This window comes from Glossina fuscipes, unplaced genomic scaffold (assembly GCF_014805625.2).
Source record: "Glossina fuscipes isolate IAEA_lab_2018 unplaced genomic scaffold, Yale_Gfus_2 111, whole genome shotgun sequence".
In the NCBI taxonomy this organism is placed as follows: domain Eukaryota; kingdom Metazoa; phylum Arthropoda; class Insecta; order Diptera; family Glossinidae; genus Glossina; species Glossina fuscipes.
In genome coordinates this window covers 4,391,878-4,414,458 of record NW_023998454.1, presented here as the reverse complement: position 1 = coordinate 4,414,458, position 22,581 = coordinate 4,391,878, and positions in this window count along the sequence as shown.

Below are 22,581 nucleotides of genomic sequence, written 5' to 3'. Positions count from 1 at the left end.
TTGCCCACATTGATCGCTTGTTATCTTTCTTGTCCCTTCCAGTTCAAGTGCTGGAAGAAACAACTCAAATCAGTTGGTACGACCTGACGAAACGTTTGGTCGAATCATGCCAACCAATTAGGTATTGTCATCGTTGGTCAAGACTCCAAAACGCCATTGACCATGTGGTGACCCCGTCAAGTCAATTGGACACATGCACGCAATCATTTATCCGTTTGCGTTGTGTCACAACATACAGTTTGACAGTTATTACGCAAGTAGTTGTACGGAGAGTCTTAAAACGATTTGGAAAATGTTTCTAAATCGATTGATACTATCAAATGAAGACTTCCATGCCATCCTACCCATTACAAACATTTGCACCGATAATCGCAATTGGGTATAAGAGAAAAAAAGTTATTGAAGTACGCTTCTGGCCGCGATTTTAGTTTGTGTAGAAATATCTGCCACTGCTTTGTATTATTGTTTATATAACGTCTCCTTATAGAATAAAACGTATAGCAGGTATCATAAACAATGATAGACGGATAGACAGATTTAAATAATACAAAGGTGTGGCCACAAATTTAACGCTTATATATACCATACTCCGCTCACCTTTACATTTCTATGCCTAATTACAAAATGACAGATGAAGCAACACATTCTCGAATATCTAAATTCATAAGGCTTAGAAACTGCCTCATAACATACAAAATGAAATTATAGAATTGCTTTACGCGTTTTTCCGAGAAAAATTGTTAATTAAATTGTAAATAAACTATATTCAGTCAATTGAAATTACATGGTGTGTTTATACATGAGCTCACCTTCACGCTTAGCAGGTAGTGTGGTCTTTTGTTCACTACTGTTTTTTAAAATTTGCATAAAAAAAGAAGAATATTCGGAACCGCTCCATCACAAATGCATTGCTAGGAGTAAATCATTTGTCCAAATTTGTCAATTGTCCAAGTATGACATAATCAACAATGTTAAATATATTTGCAAATGGTACAATAGCAATTTTTGAAATAAAAGTGGGTAAAATTACTGCTGCTGGCAAGCAATATAAAAAGAATTATAGATGCATGCGATACTCATTAAATACTGACAGTTCTACGATTAAACCTAAAATTTTAACGTATACTGCTACATAGCGATCTATTTCGCTCACGATACGTATATTCACCCCAGATAAAGTTGAAAATGATAAAGGAGCAAACAGTTGCTGAAACTCTAATTTTCTATTGTTATTCTTTCTCTCGACATCGTTTAAATCGAAAAATTTGACAAAAGATTGCAGCAAGCGATCTAATACCACTAGCGATGCTTTTTCTATTCATTCTATTACTCTTCCCAATTGACCGTTAAAGTTTAAGATATATTGGTGGCGACAGGTTCATTGTAATTAACGTCCAAAAGACAAAGTTTTCCAGCGTACACCTAAGCAACTTATGGAGCCAATAATTATAAAACAACAACTTAGACTTATAAGTATCCGGAATTAACTTCTTAAAGAGCATTTGCAAATGAGAAGGACTATTCCAAATATTATGGTAGTCGGAGATAAAAAAATTTATAGCCATTTAATCAGAATAGATTTGCAATTAGAAAGGGCTCACTCGGTGTTATTTCTTAAAACGCATGCACTTAATAAATCTTTTCTTTCCTAATTTCTCAGGCTCTCTCACACTTGCAAGCTCAATTAATAAACATGACTTTATTTAGAAAATATTTCGAGAAGTCGAGTAAAAGTAAACAGTTACAGCGGAACCTTAATTTAACAGAATTAAAATTCCTATTAAAAAAGTCCGATCACCTTAACTTCATATTTTTTATTCATTTTACGTTTTTTCAATTGTCCAATTGATATTTCGGGCACTTTAAAATGACTGACTTTTCTTGCATTTTTACGCGTACCTTCATTTACGATGAAAATGAAAAAGAAAATTTTCGCTTGTATTGAAATTGGCGACTGCCACAATGAAAATCTGATCGGAACTTGTTGATTGATATTTCGAGCACTTCTAACGCTAGGTCATGTTGGCATGTATGTGCCTTTGTTTAGCGATGATAACGAAGCAAAATAGTGGAGTCAAATTTGCTGAGTATTCATAATAGCGGCCGCTACATGGTGGCGAATCTTTTTCTTTTCCTTTAGTCTAAGTATTAAATCAACGTGTTTTTCAACAATGCCGCCGAAATGGGTGTCAAATTAGAGGGCTTGGGGAGCAGAGTATAATCATATTAGCATGTTAATTCTAAATAACTTGTGGCGGACTTCACAAGTTGATGAATTAATTTTTTCTTAACAATCCCGTCGATATCAAATAAGCGAGCTTGGGGAGTAGAATCCAATAAGCTAAATGCTAAATTCTAAATTAATTCTAAATTAAATAAGCCGGTCGTCGAGGCATTATGAATTTGTTTTTTCATAATCCCGTCGATACGGGTATCAAAGAATAAAAAGAGAGGAGAGTAGCAAATATCCTTTTTTACTTTCCAGACGGCGCAATATTTCAGTGCATTTGTTGGAAAACTGATTGAAATTGGTTATTAAAGAAACACGCTGGTGCAAGTTTTTTTATTTCTGTAAGTTTTCTTGACCCTGGAATTTCTGGAAAGTCCTGGGTTATGCCTCGGAAAAAAGAAAAAATGTTGTTCAATTTCTTTAGACCAAAGGGGAGGCATGCAACCCTGCGTAAAAGAAGTATTCTTTTGTATTTGACCTCTCTACCGTACCACACCAGGTTACAAAGTTCTACTTAGAGCGAGAAATCACTAATTTTCTGAAAATGCGAGAAGGGCGTTTGAATTTTCAAGTCCGAATTTCGATTCAAAAAAAAGTTTTTATTTTATATCTAATATGTGATGTTTGCAACATACAGTTAGTTTCGTGACTTTAGAGTTCTCTGAAAGAAGTGGGATTGTGCGTAACATCTTTTACCTACAAAGCAATTTTTGTGAAGTTGTTTAACGGGCACAAAATATTTACGTTCCCGCTTACCTTGCAAAATTGACGTTTCGTCTTCCTAATCTCCCTACCCCTTTTTGTAAAGTTTTTGATATTTTCGCAAATGTTTAAGGAGGTTTGGAAGTATACAAGTTAAATTAAAATAAGTTTCTTGACACGTATACATAGGTGCCGGTGGTCTCTCCATGTAAATCAGACGTCCAAGTTATGTTCCTTGTGAAATAAAAACTTTATTAGGTCATACGACACAAAATATAGCGAAAATCTTCTAAGGACCCACTAGATGTTATTTGGTTAGTAATAATCTATTTTATTATATTTCTTTAACAGCTTATCAGTTTGTTGGATGTTTTTCTTCATGCCTTTATACTTTATCCATGGACGACAATAAATTGTAACCTTTGGTAAACTTGTGTTGTGTTTTATTCGATTCCTCAGAGGTCGTAGATCTGTTATGGTAAACTGGAAATTAGTTAATGAAGGAATTTATCAAAGAAACATGCGTTGTGAGTAAAGGTTTCCAAGTGCTTAACATAGCTAAATAAATGAAATACCAGAGTAAAATAGGGTTAAATCTATGCATTATGTAATGAAATAAAATTACCTTAGGAGAATCGTGCAAAATCGATCGAAAAAACAATGGGTGTTGTCTGTATTCAAGCAGTCTGCGTTTGAAGACCTTATCAGCGTAGAGTTCTTCACGCCAATACACTAAGTACCACATTAAATGTTTGAATACGCATTGTGAGGAGCCAAAGTCATACCTCGTTTTGACCTCACGGATTCTCCGTCTCTGGTGAGGGGAAGGGAGTGTTAGAATAAGGTAGCTTAAGAATAGCATAAAAATAGAATAGGAATAGCTTAAGAATAGCATAAGAATAGAATAGGAATAGATTAAGAATAGAGTGCAAGAATAGAATAAGAATGGGACAGGAATAGAATTAGAATGGGTTAAGACTACGGTAGAGTAGAATAAGTTAGAATAATTTAGAGTTAGTCTGGGTTCAGAGCCTTTGAGAGTCAGTCTTAGTTTGACGGTCGTTGAGAGTTAGTCTTCGAATAAATATAAAATTTAAGAGTGAATAATAAAAGTCCCTGTAAATATAAATTTTTCTTATGTTTTCCTGGGCCGTTGAGCTGCCTCAACGCCAGAGAATGGGCCGAAAGGCCCTCCCAGCATATATCCATGAGAAGCCTTTCCATTACTTCGATTGTTATGTTTTTATCTTGCATTTAAAATTTAGGACCACCAACGTTACGGCCGCTAAAAATGTAAACAAACAAGTTACCCTTTCTTAGCAGAAGCATAAAAACCCTGACTGTGGGAACGTCTTTCCCGACGGTTTGAATAAAATGTATGTCGATCGGAAGGTAACCAAGAAGCAATGTAATCAGCACGTCTTGAAGCTAATCACTCACTATTCCTCTTTACGGCATTGTGATGTTTCCTAGGACGTGGATGGCGAAATTATTAAAGTTCGTAAGATAGCGCTTACTATTTGTTCGCCATACTTTACAACGATTATTGAGCCCAACTAGTTTAAGCAATAGTGAGCAATAGTAAGCCAAACAACACTTCAGTAAAGTTCGTTGTCTATACATATTTCAGAAACTAAATTTTGTCAATTCGAACAGGAAATTAGCTGACTTCCCAAACGTCTTGTTACCCCACAATATCGAATGGGGAGCAGTGTGATCTCTGCTATGTTTACACAATTCTTCCAACAAAACACATATGCACGTGTCCAAAGTATTGTTATGTTGCGGAAAACATTGTTCAGGAGTCTAGGCTAAGCTTGCTTCAACCGCTTGGTCGCTTAATTATAAAAAGCATCTAGACTTAATTTTGTCAGTTTAAAAACAATCCTTACTAATCGCGCTACCTAAGCTGGGCTGGGCTCCACGGGTTCCCTACCACATTATATACACTCAGACTCAGTTATTTACTCTCAGTAGAGAAGGGTAGATTTGTTTTAGGTTCTATATTTTTGTGTGATCTGCTGAACAAAAAGTAAACTTTTCGGCCTTATGAAGTAAAACTGACATCAATATACCCTGCTGCATAACCCGGCAATTTCATTACATTACAACCTTATCAACCTTACAACAACAACATCATTTGGATTTAATGTCCGAACCGAAGAATAGAATCAAAGATTGCCTGCTTACACGTTTCATGCTTATGCACAACAAGCACAGTTAAATGCTAAATTAGAGGAAGTAGACATAATCATGGTATAGGCACTGTTTGAATACGCCTATAGTAGGGTTGCGCAAGGTAATGTTAAAATATTGCTATCCACCTCAGATCGATTTCAGATCGATAGGATGAAGGAATTTCTCAAAAGAACCCTTTAATTCAGCAAATTCAGCAAATTGTTTTCGAATACACAAATTTGCTAGTAAGATGCGATTTCTTTAATCGGTGCTTTCGCTTTGATCCGAGAGAGGGACATTATTATACTTTTAAGGATTTGCGAGAAACATCTTCAGGACATGAACTCGTCTCATATAGGTTTATATCGCAAAGGAACGCTGCAAGCGCCTCAATGCACGACCGATCACATTTCCATGTGGTCAGAACGCTATGGTTTTTCGGCGGTGACAGTTACAGATAATATTTATACTTTGGGCCATGGAGTGCTGCTGAATGAGTAGGCAGTAGTTAATTGACTACGAATTGGACACTATGATATGAACTAAAAATTATAAACAATTCATATTAACTAAGTAATGCTTCTGCAATAGTTTAAATATCTGAAATCTTGTGAGGAAAGATTAAAATATTAATGTCTAAGTAAATGCCTAACTTAAATGCTTGATGTAAAAAATCCAAAGAGTAGTTAGTAGGAAACTTTTATTCGTGACACTAAATACCCACCAAAGAGCGTTGAACAAAATTTTTATTTATATTACATGACGGCAAACAGGGTCAATTACTTTCCAAATCAATAACAAGACTCTATCTGGTGAAGCCATGCTATACAATACTTAATCTATGATCGATACAAAATATTGAAATGTTCACTAATGATATACTTCTGGAATAATTCTTTATATTATCAGCGCTAATTAATTTTTAAACTGCGAAACTAGAATTCGAACAAATGGAAGGAGAGAAAATACGATGAATAGACCCCCAACCACGTGTAATTGCAGATAACAGTGCAGATACGCTTGCTAAATACAAAATATAAATGTATTATCAACTTTATACGAATCGACATCGCGCTATATGTGCACCAGACCAGAAAAATCCAACCTTTTCCATCGATAAAAACATAAATTCAACTACAATTCTTAGAATTCTATACAAAAAGTAAATGAAGCATGAATTCTATACAAAAGTAAAAAAATTTACACTGCATTCATTAAAAGCGTGTTTCAAGGCTCTGTAAAAGTTAATAAGTAGAAGTCGGAGCTGTAAGGAATCAAAATCATTCCTTATTTTGTAGGCAGAGAGCTGTCAGCCGTAAAAATATATTTTCAGTTGAAAGCATGCACATACAAAACTTAAAAGAAGTCAGAAGGCCGCCTTCTTTTTTATTGTGCCGTGTTACTGTGCTAAACATTCAGCACCATCTTTTTTTCTCTCTCTTGGCAAAGCGGCCGGCACAATCAGACATGTCATGTGTTTTCTTCTTGTTGTGCGCGTAGAAAACTGTGATTTACCGCGATAATAACGCTAAGTTCTAAGAAGAATTTCTTCAAAAATTAAGTAAAATTTCGATAGATCTTACTATTTTTTTAAAGTTTATAAATTGTTGGTATTTGTGTTAAATATCTGTTTTGTTTTATTACGTGCTTGTGTAAAAGCTTCCCGAGGATGCTTCACTCAGTTCAGTGGTTTGTGCAGTAGATTTACTACTGTTATTATTATTATTATTATTATAATTTTAGACTAATGAAATAAATTCTTAGACTGAAAAGAAGACATTGAGCACCAGCAACACAGGCTAATTTATAAAAGTAGATAATGAGCTTAGTAGTTTTGATAAAGTAATATATTGTATTGATATTCTGTTCTGTAGCTGATTGCAGAATGTCCATTAGTTTAATCGTTTCAAATGCAATACTTCTACCCAAGGAAAAGTTAAAGCAGTCGCAGAGAATGTGCTTTACAGTGAGAATTTGTCCACAATTGCCGATTGGGGAGGAAGACTTCTTCAAGATCCATTGGTAAGTTGCAATTGAATGACGAAGGCGAATTCTCGAAAATGTTTGGATCTTGATTTTCTCAACGCTTGTTGGATATAAAGGCGGAGTTAATTGAGGGTTAATGGAAGAGTAGTGTTGATGATGGTATTGTAAATTTCCTTCTGCAATTTTCACTTTAACTTTTCTCCCAATGTAGCTTTGAAGATCCAACTTTTCGATGACATTATCCATGATTAGAGGTGCAGAAGCAGCATACTTCGCCTCTCGATCGGCCTGCTCATTTCCCAATAAACCGATATGACTTGGTATCCAAAGCATTTTAATTTTCTCGCCGGGTGTTGTAATGATATTCCTTAATTTGTTGATGATGCTTCACCTCGAAGTCGAAAGATTCCGTATAGCTTTTAATACAGACAAACTGTCAGTAACAATGACGGTTTTGAGTTTACTTTTATGGGAAAGGTTCGCAGCGTGAAGAATAGCTCTCGCTTCTGTTGTGAAATTTGAAGTGCTTTTGTGATATAGGTGATTGAGAAGAACCAGTCCTGAAACATCTACCACAGCACAAGCAGACCAGAAGATTTTGAGACGTCTGTGTATAAAAGGTTCCAGCCGTTATTCTCCAGTACTTGAGTTTTGTCAGCTATTAGATTCCTGAAGAGGTGATTTGGTGTATCTTCTATCTTGTGCGTAGACAGCGAAATGTCAAAAGAGCACTCTTTCAAAATCCATGAAAGTTTAACACCAAAATAGCGGAAAATTTTTAAGGGAATGTTTAATCCCTTTGCGAAGAAGAATAGTCAATTGTAGATGGTGACTTTCGCATTTTCTTGGCAATAATAATCTTTCTCACGTCTTCACCGAAAATAGATTTGCTTGAATTAAGAAGCTTGGGCAATATTGTAACTTTTAATTCATAAAGTCTATTTTCCAAAACTGGGAGACCAGTTTCAATTATAATATTATTTATAGGCTTCGTCCGAAAACCATAACAACTTGCTTTGAGGGCTTGGCGATAAACCGGTTTAAGAATGTTGACATTAGATTTGCAGCTATTGCCACAAATTATCAAAGCGTAGTCAACCTTGCTTAAAACAAGCATTTTGGTAAGTTAAGCAATAGTGTTAATGTGCGCATGGCTTCTCCAAGCAACGTACTGTATGAAATTCGCCCTTGATAGAATTGTTACATGATTTCGTTCGCAAATTGTTTTGCTTTTAAAATAATCAATATGGAACAGCGCGTCGATGCACCCTCTACACCGCTTGAAACCAACTTGTTGCTTTGTTATCAGGTTCTTGGACTCAAGAAACCAAGATAATCTAAATGCCATAATCTTTTCTAATACATTTGAGAGGCAAGATAAAATAGAGATTGGGTGATAACACGATGCGATGAAGACATTTTTTGACTTTGGAATTGGAACAACTGCTGCCAGTTTCCACATGTAGGGCATATTGCCAGTCAAACATACCGTGTTATGTAGGTCCAGTACAGAGAATAAATTGGATAGTTCTTGTTGAGAAAACGATTGCGAAGGTGGGATATAGAGCGAAAGCACTGTAAATTTTATGTTTAAGATTATTTGTATCGCTACGGCTTGTATGTTTGAGCTTAAATTTACGCTTTTGTGAAGTATACTTGATTTTATAAAAACACCAACTCCTTGGTTGGAATATGAATTTTGAACAGCATTCGTGAAGTATCCAGTATGTGATTTGGGTGGGAAAAGCTTTTATAAAGGTTGGATTAAAATCACTTATGAATGCACGGATTTCATCAAAACTATTAATAAGTCTTTTAATGTTCCATAATAGAATTTTAAAATTTTATTTAATTGTTGTGACACAGAAGCGGTATGGTAGGTGGATTAAGTTGATATGTAAGAGTCTCCGTCGAAAAGGTCGCTATAGGAATTTTTCGTAAATAATTTGTTCTTAGCAGCAGAATAAATGGTTGCGTACATTTGAAGTGCAAGGAGTGGATGCACATGAGTAATTTGACATTGAAGGTTGATTAAGAGATGAAAGGTTGCATTCATTACAACTTGTAATTTGTTGACTAGAGCTAAGAGCTGTTGATTCCGGCGAATTTAGTTAATTAGATTTTAGGAAACGTGTTGTGGTTTCAATTTTTTCAATATTCGATGTTGTTTTGATTTTTTCAATGTTATCTTTGGCGGGTAATGGAACTGGTCCGGCAATGTAATTTTTGGTTAATGGTGGAACAGGTTTCTCATTGGAAAGAGTTAAAGGTTTATTAGGCCCGATTTGCGAGGCGACAGCAGCGTAGGTATTGCTTATGTTAATTCTTTGGGTACCAGATGAATTTATTTCCGAGTACTTGCTTCGCGCCTCGCCTATGCTACAGTAATTTTCTGTTTTGATTTTTAGAGTTTCACGGATTTGTCTAAAACGTGGGCATTGTTTGTCTAACGCCGAGCGTTGGTGATTGCAATTTATGCAGAACCTACGCGTACAGCTTTCAGCATGTGGATGAAGACCACAATTAGCGCAAGATAGAGCACTGGTGCACCTTCTTGCCGTATGACCCAGGCGTTGGCAGTTTTTGCACCCCATAGGATTTGGACTGTAGAGTTCCACTTTACATTTAAACCAAGATACACCAACAGTTTCCTTCCTGTAAGAGAGCGAGTTTTTTTTCCGTCATTTAATTTGGTGAATTTATAGACTTCAGTGACTCCATGATTGCCCAGTTCGCGAAATATTTCATTTTCCGACACAAGCTTTAAGCACGGAGCATAATTTACGCCTCTAACTAAGTTCAGTTTGTCATGTAATTTAGCGTAAATAGCACATAAATTAGCTAATGATTTCGACTTTATGAGATTTTCGGTTGCGCGCGGGTTCCCAGCGAGGACAAGTAAATTCCCATCGCGTATAATCGAGTCTGTATATGTTGTAATGAGATCTAGTGCTTTTTTTATAGCAAAAGGATTGATTTGTGATATTGTTACGTTGTTGTAGAAATAACAACATATTTTTTGTCAATAGGAGTAATGTTACTGATTGGCAACACCGGAAACTCGAGGTGTTTGATATATTTTCTTTGGGGGATATGTTCGCTAAAAGATAAAATCTATTTGAGTTTTTAGTGACGGCCCCGGGGCCATTATGCCTTATGATTGTCTATTATTTAGTAATTTGGGGGAAAACAACTCACTGGAAAAAGATTGGGAACTACTAAAGGAAAATGTCAATTGTTTTCAATTTTGTTATTTTTATTTTCTTGTTTTGTTTTTTGTTTATTTTATTTTTTATAATATATATAGAAGAACCAAAATCACATACCGTATCCACGATATCCGCGATAACCATTTTTAGTAAAAACACTGAAAAAACACGAGCGAAATACACAAAAACACCGAAACAATTAAAAAATCGCAGACGAAAAGAAAACACGCCCTAATTAGCACACGAGTCGCTTACGAATATGAGTAGTAAATATAAAGAGAATTGAAGATATACAATATAAAAACAATGTTTCATATTTTTTCGAAAAAAAAACAAATATTTCGACATAAATACAATCTAATATTGAAAAACCATTGCTTTTTGAAAGCGAATATTATAAGTTAAGAAATGAATAAAAATGTACTTTACTGATTTTGTAGACATTTTGCTATCGTCCAAGCGCCGATAGACAATTTTACGCTTGAAAAAGAATATTGATATAAATAAACAGATTTTAATTCATTGTGAGGAACCAAAGTCGTCCCTCGTTTTGGCCTCACAGATTCTCCTATCTTTAGGGGGGATGCTAGAATATGTTAGACTAAGAGTAAGTTAGAGTTAAGCAAAAAGAACTTATAGGAGAGAGAGAGGATAGTTAGTTACGAAGAATTAGTTTTTAAGCTGAGGTTTAGACAAGTTAGGTTGGTAAGTTAGAGAAGTTGGTCGAGAGGTGCGTTAACGAGAGGACGTCTCGGTTCGGTTGGTGCGGTTAAAATGATGGTAGTGCTAGGTCTTAAATTAAGAAAATGAATTGATGTTTGAAACATTAGAACAGAGAAAACTCATCGTGAGAAATAAATTATAAGGTAGAAAGAAACTCCTTTCAATAAATTTCTTGTGAAATTTAGCTCTAACATCATATGAAAATCTCGGCTAAATATTAAAAAAATTCTGAATGTCATATGGAGTCAACAATAACAAGCTATTCTAAATGAAACAATTTTTAACAAATCGACCTATATATTTGTGTGCGAATGCGTATAGGAATCGATCACGACAATAATAAAATATATATTGCTTTCCACAAAGTTAAGTGGCGAATTTACGTCATCAATTTTATCGAATTTATTTTATGTATATACATACAGTAAAAGTTCCTTATTCGCGGGAGATACGTTCCATAAAAATGCCGCGAATAACCGTGAATACGGTATGGTAATTTATATGGGATTATAGGGGATACATTCCTAGATGACAAACTAAAAAAAAATCAAATATGTAAAAAAATCAATTTAATTGAATGCGAATGTGCATTTAGTTTTTCCCTCTTTAGGCAATTTGTTATTTGGAGAAATCACATAGCTGAAATGAACTAGATTTGGGATTTTCGCAACAATACTTGTGATATTGTGCTTTTTGTTGAAAGTGATAAGAAATAAAAGGAAAGGAAATATATATATACACGTATATATATATATATATATATACTTTAGTATATATATGCACGTATATATACTAAAGGTTTTTTTTGCAATGTGAGAGAAAAGCGGATTAGACGATCATCGGCCGAAGGAGACCATGGTAGAGTAGGGTACAGGATGACCCACTCTGTAAGTAGGTGTTGTCCGTCCTTTTGTTCTTAAAACACATGTATTTCTTTTAGCTTTAACCGTCTGTGGAGTGTCCGTGGGATGAAAATTTAAAACCCACTCATATCTCCCGAATTAGCTGGGTCAGCAATGATACGTACTTCCGTCTTTACAGACTCCGATCCTCTCCAAGTCGCACTTAACTCCGTTTCAAAAATAATACAGTCCGAAGTTCTATGTTCAGACAGACAGTGAGAAAGAATATCAAGGCATATTTTTGAACAATTCGCTTATAACATTTATTCAGTAGAAGCTAGGATTACTGTGGATAACTTTAAGATTCCATGATCCTGTTAATTATTTAACGAATTGGGTTACAACTATCTATTGAATCTACATTACTTGAATCAAACCTCAATCATTTATAAAATGCGGAATTATGTCAATGAAAGAAATGTACATTATAATGCCATCCATAAACTTATTATTTGGCATATAGTGAAATGACACGCACAGTAAATATATAGGGATACATTACACATTGAAAATTTGTGAAGAAAACTCCAATTTTAATTTTTTGTTTAGACAAACATTTCAATGTTATAATTTACAAAAAATCAAAAACTAACTACTCAAAAAATTATTTTCAACAACAAAATTATAAAACTGAGTACGGTACACTAATCTCATCTCAACGCATTTGAAATATACTTAAATGCCGGGAATCCTTAGATTCGGCACGAATTCAACATAAAGGTAAAGTCGATTTTCTTTGGCTGTGAATTACAACATAGCGTAACCTATCAGTTAGAGAGAGGTTACTTTGGATTACAAGGGAGAGTGTTCAATCAATCAGTGAGTGACAAAACAGTGCAAATAAAAATCGTAGTCATGTCGAAATCCATAACGGTCACTTCAAAATTGTAGAAGTCGAGGCTCTCCTATTCAGTGATTTTTTTCGTTCATTTCTATGCATCCATTCAAGTCGTTTTTATGTGTGCTGATATCTGAGACTCGGTAACGATCAGCGTATTCAAAATTTTTCGGACTACCAACTACGCAGTTCTCGATTTTTTTTATTATGTAAAGCGCGAACTTTAGATTGAAAGTGAAGGTATTCTGTATTCAGATTTCCTAGTATGTATTCTGAAGAAAAATCGTAAATCCAAAACTACTTGCGGTCAGTAGTTAAAGGAAGTTTCAATTTTAATTGAACGAAAACTACAAATTATGAAGAAGTATTTTTTAAATTGATAGCTGAAATTATTAAATTAAATTATTTTTTATTAAATTGTTAAGTTAATATAGAAAAGAAAATATTCTAGTGTTTGACAGTTTGAACATAACATGTGCATAACATGAATTTACTTCAATCATTTAACTATCATTTCACCTCTAAGAGCGAGCATTTTATTCCACATCCAGAGAGAACAGCCACTCAACTTTATCTAAAATGTTTGATCGAAATGTTTCACTGACTCATGAAAATCCGTAAATACCCCGAAAAAACCAAGCTCTCAACAACAAAAGACTGCAACTTACAATCTGATGTACATATTGATCTACAGGAAATATTTAGCCTTTAAAAGAGAAGCTTTAAGAAAAACACTCGCAATTACTAAGAACTACCCCCCCCCCCCTCCCACACGCTTCTTCTACTGCGCTCCCCCGCGGGACCACCGTTAGGTATTCCTTCGCGGAGGCTATTTGAAATTATTGCGCATCGTATGGCGAAACCTTAGGAGAATCCTTCATGGGACTGCACTGCCTCTTCTCTCCGCCCGTTGTCCCTCCAGTCGTCGTAACTTCATGAGGGTATTGCTAGCGAACGCGTCTAGGGTGTTCCAAGCTACTGCACAGCCGCTCATTACGTTCGTAATCTCGTTCGGTGGCATTTGAGGTCGCCCGTTCTCAAATCTGCAGCAGTAGAACATTACGTGGTCTGCGTCTTCTTCCATATCCACGCAAACCGGGCAGTTAGGCGAGCTGTTGAGGTAATAATTTACATCACCGAGGCGTCTTTCAACCCATCCTCTTACGGTAGGGAGAAAAGCGAACGTCCATCTTCCTGTGGATTCTTTCCCACCTGGACTGCCATATTCAAATCGAGGTCATCCGTTCCTCGCTTCTTATAACACGTGAGGACAGCTCGCTGCCGCGACGTCGTTCATAGATGCGGCATATCTCGTCGCCCAGAATGTCAACTGGCCTGCTAGCACCAGCGCTGCCTCTTCCGATAGGGTACGGAATGCGCAAATATGTCTCATGGCGCTAAGGCGAGATGTCGCCGCCGTGTGTGTGTGTGTTTATGCCATTGTATGTATATGTACGGAATAATACCAAACAGCAGGATACTGATTACATATGATGTTAACTAGGCTTTATTTTCGACATTGGACTTTCTTAGCTATATGTATGCGCACGAATAAATCTATCGCTATTTATCGAGGCTACTTTTACACAAGTACAACGAAAAAAACCCAGAACATAGGGACATGTAAATGAAGATAATAACGCGATATGTATGTTACTGCCTTAAGTAATGCGAAGCAGAATGTTACTCATATGAAATATGGAAACGACGTAAAATATATGGTTTTTTTCTAATATATAAATAAATAAACTATAAATGATGTAACCTGCAGAATTCGCCAAAAGTACTTACGGAAAAAGGAAAATAAAAGTGTCCTTAAAAATGCGCCTGCAGTGCATCAAAGAAATAAAAAACAAGAGATTAACAGGAAAAATATTTTGTTTAGTGTTTCCAACTACAAATAAAGAAAAAAAAGGTCAGTTGTATTTGAATATAATCACGAAAAAATAATAAGAAGAACTTATGGATGTTGTTATCAAAAATTCCTACAATTCAATGTCAATGCTGTGAAATCTTATTAATACATATTGTAAAATATGCAATGACATTAATGACACCAGAAAAATTGTAGTTTCACCGAAGTTTATTTTGTTAACTAATATTATTCAAAACATACTTTATAACATTCATCATCATATCATCAAAAATATATATGTAGAACATCACCAAACAGTGAAACCAACCAACAATGTGGATACAGCTTCAAAACCAAATATAACCAACATCAGTATTAACAAGTTAAACATTCGGTTGTATTATAAATATAATAAAGAACTTCTCAAAATTGTTTCGATTATTAGTACATAATTTAGTATATAATATTTCGATTATAAGTATATTTATTTATTTATTTATTTATTCCACTTATACGAGACACTCAACTAAAACAAATTGGCAGTCGAGTTCAATTGACTCTTAAAGTAAATCCTAAATTAATTAATATTAAAACTTAGTATAAGTACAATAAAACAAATAAGAAGGAAAAAAAAGAAACAAAGCATGTACACAACTAGCATAGAGCCACACCCACAACCGGTACAGGACCAAATTACAAGTGAACCCCTAAGCCATCATAAACATGCATAAGCTTGGCAACCGATAATAGTTAACAACAATTAATTTTCGACTCATAAAGACTTTTTAAGGTTAAAAGTTAGTTCAAGTACGACATAGGTAAATCGCACGTATTAAACAATGTTATTTTAATGGACTTTAAAAAGTTCGTTAATGAGAATAAGTGATAGACGTCATTTAGGTTTTTGCAAACAACTCTGAGTGGGTTAAACAGTTCGTAATTATATTTGCATTGACTAAGCTTTATCAAGATAAAGTGCCTAGAGAAGCGGTTAATTACATTAAAGCCTATCTCACGAAGTAATGCGGGCGAGTTAATTGTACCATTTATTAATTTGATTACGAAGGAAACCCCAAGAACAAATTTACGTTTCTCCAGTGACGGTAAGGGTAACAGAAGCAACCTATTTTCATAGGGTGGAAGAGGGGCAATCGGGTCCAAACCCAAATTCCTAATGATTCCTTTTGAAATTCCTTTTGAACAGATTCAATTGAATCTACGTAGCACCTATGTGAAAGAGGCCACACAACAGAGGCATACTCAAGTATAGGTCTAACCAAACACATCATCAAGCTCTTTCGACCACCTCTTTATAAAACCACGCGCGGACTTAGCTTTGCTTAACGAGAGCTCAATAGGCAAATTGAAACGTAACCTATAATCAAATAGAACGCCTAAATCTGTAAACGAATCGACGTCTTCCAACGTATGCGAATCGATGAAATACTTAGTAATGAACGACTTCCTTCTTGAGGGAGAAAACTTTTTATATTTATTTAGATTTAGTTTCAGAAGATTCAAAGAGCACCATGCAACCAAATTATTCAAATCACTTTGTAGATGATGTGGATCAATTGTACGGAAAAGGAAGAAAACAGTTTCACATCATCAGCATACATTAGGATCTCGCTGAATTTAATCACGAAGGGCAAATCATTGATGTATAAATTAAATAAAATGGGTCCCAAGCTGCTACCTTGAGGTACACCAGACGTCACAGCGAATTCGTCCGAGGTAATGAGGTTAAACGAAACCCTGAATGATCTATCATGCAGATAAGAGCGTAACCATTCCACTAAGAAGAAAGGTAAGCCAGAGGCTAGGAGTTTAAAGATAAGTAGTCTATGGACATCAGTGCGAGAGCCAGTAGAAAAGGCCTTGAAAACATGAGAAGTAAACTCTAACAGATTGGTGACCGTAGATCTTCCCTTTCGAAAACCATGTTGGAGAGGAGAAATATACGATTTCATGGAAAAGGCTATAGGCGGAGCCACAATTCGCTCGAATAGTTTAGGCAGGACACTCAACTTGCCAATGCCTCTGTAGTTCTCTACACGTTGCCTACTACCACTTTTGTGAATAGGAATAAGGAAACAAGTCTTCCAACACAAAGGGAAAACACCTAAATTCAAGGACTTGTTAAAAATCTTTAGGATAACACCACATAGCTCGCCAGCACAAGATATAAGTACACATGAGGGGATTCCATCAGGTCCAAGCGAACAATTATATTTTAGAGAGCTCAATCCTTCAAAAACGTAATTTTCTGATATAACAAAGTTAGAAATTGAAATCAAATTAGAAATCGGATATGGATATTTTGCTGATAAATTAAAATCGGCTGTTGAAAAGTTCTGTCGGAAGTATTCCGTAAAGAAATTTGAGGTTTCAAAATCATCCGAGAACTCGGAGCCATTAAAAGACACATGCGAGGGATTTATGGAGAATTTTCTTAACGAACTTAAAAAAGTTTTTAGGATTAGCAAACAAGGAGGATTTAACAAACTGAAGGTATCTGCAATAGTATTGGCGGTTGAGGAAATTAAATTTATGCCTTGCCACTGAGTAAGGGAAATAGTCGAAAAAAGAACCACTTTTCAAAAGTTTTTTGAAAAGCTTGTTGAAAAGTTGTTCCTATTCTTGTAATATTTAATTGTTTTATTAAACCACGGGGGACACTTGCTTCGAGGACGGGACTGCTTGATCGGAGCGGATGCAGAAATAGCTTGATTTAATATATGGTAGAACGACGATAGTTAGCTATCAATACTTCCCACTAAGAAATCAAGCACAATATGAGAAAGATGTGATTTTAGCATGGAAACATTGATTTTATGGAAATCATAAAATTTATATGAAACATTTGAATTTGGAACATTATAGAAGTTCAACGAACCAACATGCTTGTAACGAAAGGAAATACCCAATGCTGGATGATATGGATCCTCAGGTAAACTAAACGGAAGACAACGATTAACGCAAATCTCAAGAAAATTGGTAAAGCGAAGATCAGGCAATCTACCATTGCAATTAGGGGTAACATTGTATTGAAATATATTATGATGAAATAATTCATTAAAGAACACAACAGCTCTACCAGATGTTGAGGTAGTAATCAAACAGCCAGAACTATCACTGTAATACCCAGTGACTTGAGGCAAATTGAAGTCACTCAACGCAATGACCATATCGGTAGGTTTAGATTGCTTGGCCACTTCACAATTGAGGGCGCCCTGTTTCTTATATACAGAGATATCCGAGTTTTAGGGAATATAGGAGCAGGTCGGAAGTAGTTGGAAATTCAAATGAATAGGGGTGGACTGCCGAAGAAATAGCAATTAAAGCACTACCACCATTGCGATATAATCGATCGTTTCTGAAGACTTGAAACGAATTATGGAAAAGTTCCGACGAATGTAGATCCAGCTTTAACCAAAATTCAGTGCAGACGAAACAGCAAAACTTCGTGCTCACTGAATTTAGGAAGGTAGAACGAATTTTTGAATTTAGGCCCCTAACATTTTGATAAATTAGAGAAAATGAGCTTGAAGAAAAATTTAGTTTCTTGAAGGGGAAAGAGCTACTGCATTAGCATTACGGGGTCGATCTCGAGGCATAAATTCCTTAAGTAAATGGTTTATTTAACATCAAATCCATATTTTCAGACGGAACTAGAATTTTAAAAGATGAGATAGCTCTAGATTGAGAAGGGGCCAATTTGAAAGTACTAATGCGCTTTAAATTGGCAGAAGAGGCTTTCGCTGCCAGATAACTTTTTATGTTATCAACAGATGTATCTGGTGCCAGTCTTGACACAAATATTGCCTTTCTGGGAGTAACTGCCTTCAAGCATATGTTATCTGTACTAGGAGCAGCAGGGTTCACGGATGGGGAGTTATGAGTTTGAGAAAATATAGAAGGTGTAACCATACTTGCACGAGCAGCTTGTGCCCGGTTTGGCGACCGGCGTTCACACTCGAACAGCCGGGAGGAGAGGACGATTTACCACTATCATTATTAGTTTTAGGCGATGACGCCTGAGAAGATTGAGTGACATCAATGGGAGGAGATACCCTTGCCACTTCAGCATAGCTCAAGCCAGAAGAATTTTGCGACTTTTTTTTAACTTTTATGTTATCGACCGACTCAGCAGTAGAAACGCTAACATTCTTTGTAGACTTTAAGGAATCGCTAACCTGCACCTACGAAACAGACGTAGAAGAACTCAGAGGTGACGAACCACACCCTACCCTACGAGTTGAAACTTTATTAGTCGGAAAGGAAGATGACTGCGCAATATAACGAGACTCATCAAACCTAGTCTTGATTATTTCAAATTTCTCCCACAAGGAGCGGAGATTTTTGCTCAAATCTGAGAAACAATTTCTCGTCTCCGTGAAAAATTTGTAGAAATCAATGTTCCGCTTTCTGCAATCAGGACATGACCATCGTAAACCTTTAGAAGGGCCAAGGACTGCATTCAGCAGCACGGCACACTTTGCATGTCCAAACCGATCACACAGCCAACAAGAAATGAATCGTTCAGATTCAGGGCCTGTTTTCACACGACATGATGTAAATAAGTAATCCATGTCCATTGAAAACCACAAAAGTAGCTTATGAAGGAAAAGAAGAAAAACTAAAAAACTCCACGGCACAAATTTTCAGCAAATTAAAGCAAATTTCTCACTTCCCTGCCCACTGTAAACATAGAGCGAAAGCTAAAAAAACTGCAAACGAAGATTAACAGGCAAAAAGAGAGACTTTTACTAAGAGCTCAATTGTTGATTACACTAAACCAAAATGATTTTTTCACATAAATGATTAATAAATTCATATACGTTAAATTCACACTTTATTCTTTTAAAGAATTTTTAAAATTAAATACGAATAAAGCAAAAAGGCTAAGAAATACACTACAAAAATTAATATATTTTTTGCACAGAATAAAAACGCATGATGATTACTACTTCTTTTGTTATTATAAAGTAAAAAAAAAGAAAACAAAAATAAACAAACATCTCTAATTAATAAAGTAATTAAGGCGAATGAGTGAAATATTAAAAAAAAATGTGGTCAATTCTGTTTAATCATGAGAGAAAAGTAGGCTTTAAGCTGTCTTCGAACTTAAACTTCGCGGTCTCCCCAATACAAATTCTTGGAGCCGAAGAGGGAGCAACAGTGTCAGTGTTTCGTTCGTCTGCTAAAGAGGAAATTAGGTGCAACTTCTTTGCTTTAACCGTCCTACCGCTCCCACAATAATATTTCACTTCAGTTTATTATATCAAAAATTGTACATAGTTTTTTTACACCCATCACTGAAGGACGAGGGGTGTATTCATTTTGTCAAACCGTTTGCAACGCCCACAAGGATGTTTGAAAAAAAATTTTGTATATTCTTGACCAGCACCAATTTTAATCGATATAAGCATATCCGTCTGTCCGTCTATCTAATGTGTGTTGTAAACATTGTATCTGTCGACTTCAAATTCGGCAGCAACATACGAAGTTCTTCCACATAGTTTGGTGGTAAAAATAGGCCAAATCGGTGGCAGGGCACGCCTATAGTAACATGTAAACTGAGAACACATCTATTTTTCAAGGAGAATGAAAAAATGGTTTTTTGATCCTTACTTATGAAAAAACCGCTTACTCAACATTATCAAGTGTATCAAAATTTAATTTTTTTTAACACCGTTATAACGCACAGAAGCTGTAACAAGTGGTTGCATAAAATGATTTATTAGAAATACATTTCTGCGTGGGAGGGACTGTTTATTTCACGAACGACCAAAAGAAGCGAGTTTTCTCTGGAGAAATAGGACGAAAGAAAAAGCAGAAAGGGATTCGAATTTCTAGCATGAAGAGGAAAAGTTACGAAAATTTACAATGAATTAAGAACAATATTCTTAAAATGGAAATTTTGTGTTAAATAAGTAAGAAATAAGTAAAGTTTAAATATTACTAAGAGAAAGAAAAAAGAAAAATTTAAAATAACAAGCCGAAAGAAAAGAAAATTTTGATTCTTGAAAAAGTTATTATAGAGGTGAAATGAACGAAAAAGAAAAGGAATATGGCGGACATTTTTAATGTGCCTAAAAACAATAAAAGCTCGTGATTTATTATTATTATTATTATTTTAATTTTAGACTAATGAATTGAATTCTTAGACTAAAAAAAGAGACATTGAGCACTAGCAACACAGGCTATCGGCAGTGTTGTTGCACCTTAGTGAATAGATTTAAATGTTTTAGGAAATAGTGTAAATATATAACGTCTTTATTAGAGTGCATTGTAAACTCATTCAACTAGACCATAGATTATGTATTTCAGGTATTTTGAACTTAAGAAATATTGCTCGTGATTTAAAATAAAATGGTTGCATTACTTAAGAGCATTTAATACATGTTTTGCGTTAAGTTTTTGTTAAAAATAAATTTTAGAAAAATCAAAAACATTTAGCAAATATTTTTTTGAAGAAGCGCCCATTTTGTTAACTACATAATGATGGTATGCGTGAATAACGGAAAAATTAAGACGCCTGAAATATTATCTAAAGAAAAAGCACGTAGTAATTAATTTGTAAAATAAGACAGAAACGAGAAAACTTGATAAATTATCAATAGGAAAAGTTATCAGTATTTTTAACAAAAGCAAGCTTAGAATTTTTGCTTGCAACGAAAAATAATCTGAAACTTTCATCCAATTTTATCCGAAAGGTGTTATATTTTAAGAAGCAAACAACAGCGATGTTCTCTCTTGCCTGGTCTTATTAAACCAGAAAGTGAACACATGATTAATCGACAGATGAAATGAAATAGAAATATGAAAAAAGGTCTTTTACCTAAATTTTGTCTCATAAGAGAAAGGTAGGCTTAAAAGAGTCTTTAGACCCAGCTCCAGGGTCTCCCATAGACATTATAGGCTAAAGGAGACCATTAGTTAGGCCGGATAGTGAAAGTGCTTAGTGTATGCCCGTTCGGTAAGTTATGCTTTGTCCATTCCTATGTTCGTGAGAGGGTGTGTATGTGCAATTTTTTAACGAGTAATAGTCTGAGAAATGTCCGAAAGACAGGATTTACAACCAATGCCCCTCTCCCGAACCAGTTAGCTCAGAAAAGGCACGTACATCGGTCTCATCAGCCTCCAAATCTCCAATACCGGTATAATTTTTTTCTTTTAATTACATTGATAGAAAATATATGCATAATAGAAATGAGGAAGAATAATTATAACGAAAATTTTTTGACAATAAATAGACAGATATGTAGAAAAATAGTGATAATCATTCAAAAAACGGCAAATTTACTTATAAAAAAAATGTTGGCATGAAAAAAAAGAAAACCGGCCAAGCACAGAAAAATTAAAAGTTGATAGTTGAATACGCCTTATACGCCTACATATAACTGCTCAAGCAAATGCATCCATAACCGCTCACGAATATTTCTACCATAGTGCGAATATACTCACACACAGGTCTATTCAAAACGTCGTAGCATATAGCATGCACATATTCATAGTCTAGTCTTACGCATACTCGTCGTACAAATTTCAGTAATTGCTCTAATTTCAGTTTATTATTTTACTCTCTCTCTCTCTCTCTCTCTCTCTCTCTCTAGCGATCTTTGATATCATTTAGTATCTAAAAATGTTGCTACGCAAATGTTACTAGCGAAATGCTCCATCTTATATATATAATGTTTTTGACGTTACTTACGCCACTTATAAACAAAGCTGTTGCAGGACATACGAACTTAACCTCCGCGTTCTTTAAGTTGTTATTCAAATTTCGTGCAAAATTTTTTTGATTCGCTGCAAAAATTGTTCCGATTCAAAGATAACTTTTGAAAATGTATGTTCTTTATATATTATATCATTTTCATATGAGAAGCGATTTCAGAAAAATAAAATCAGCATTGTAATTATCTAACATACTCGAAAATCTCTTATATCTCATA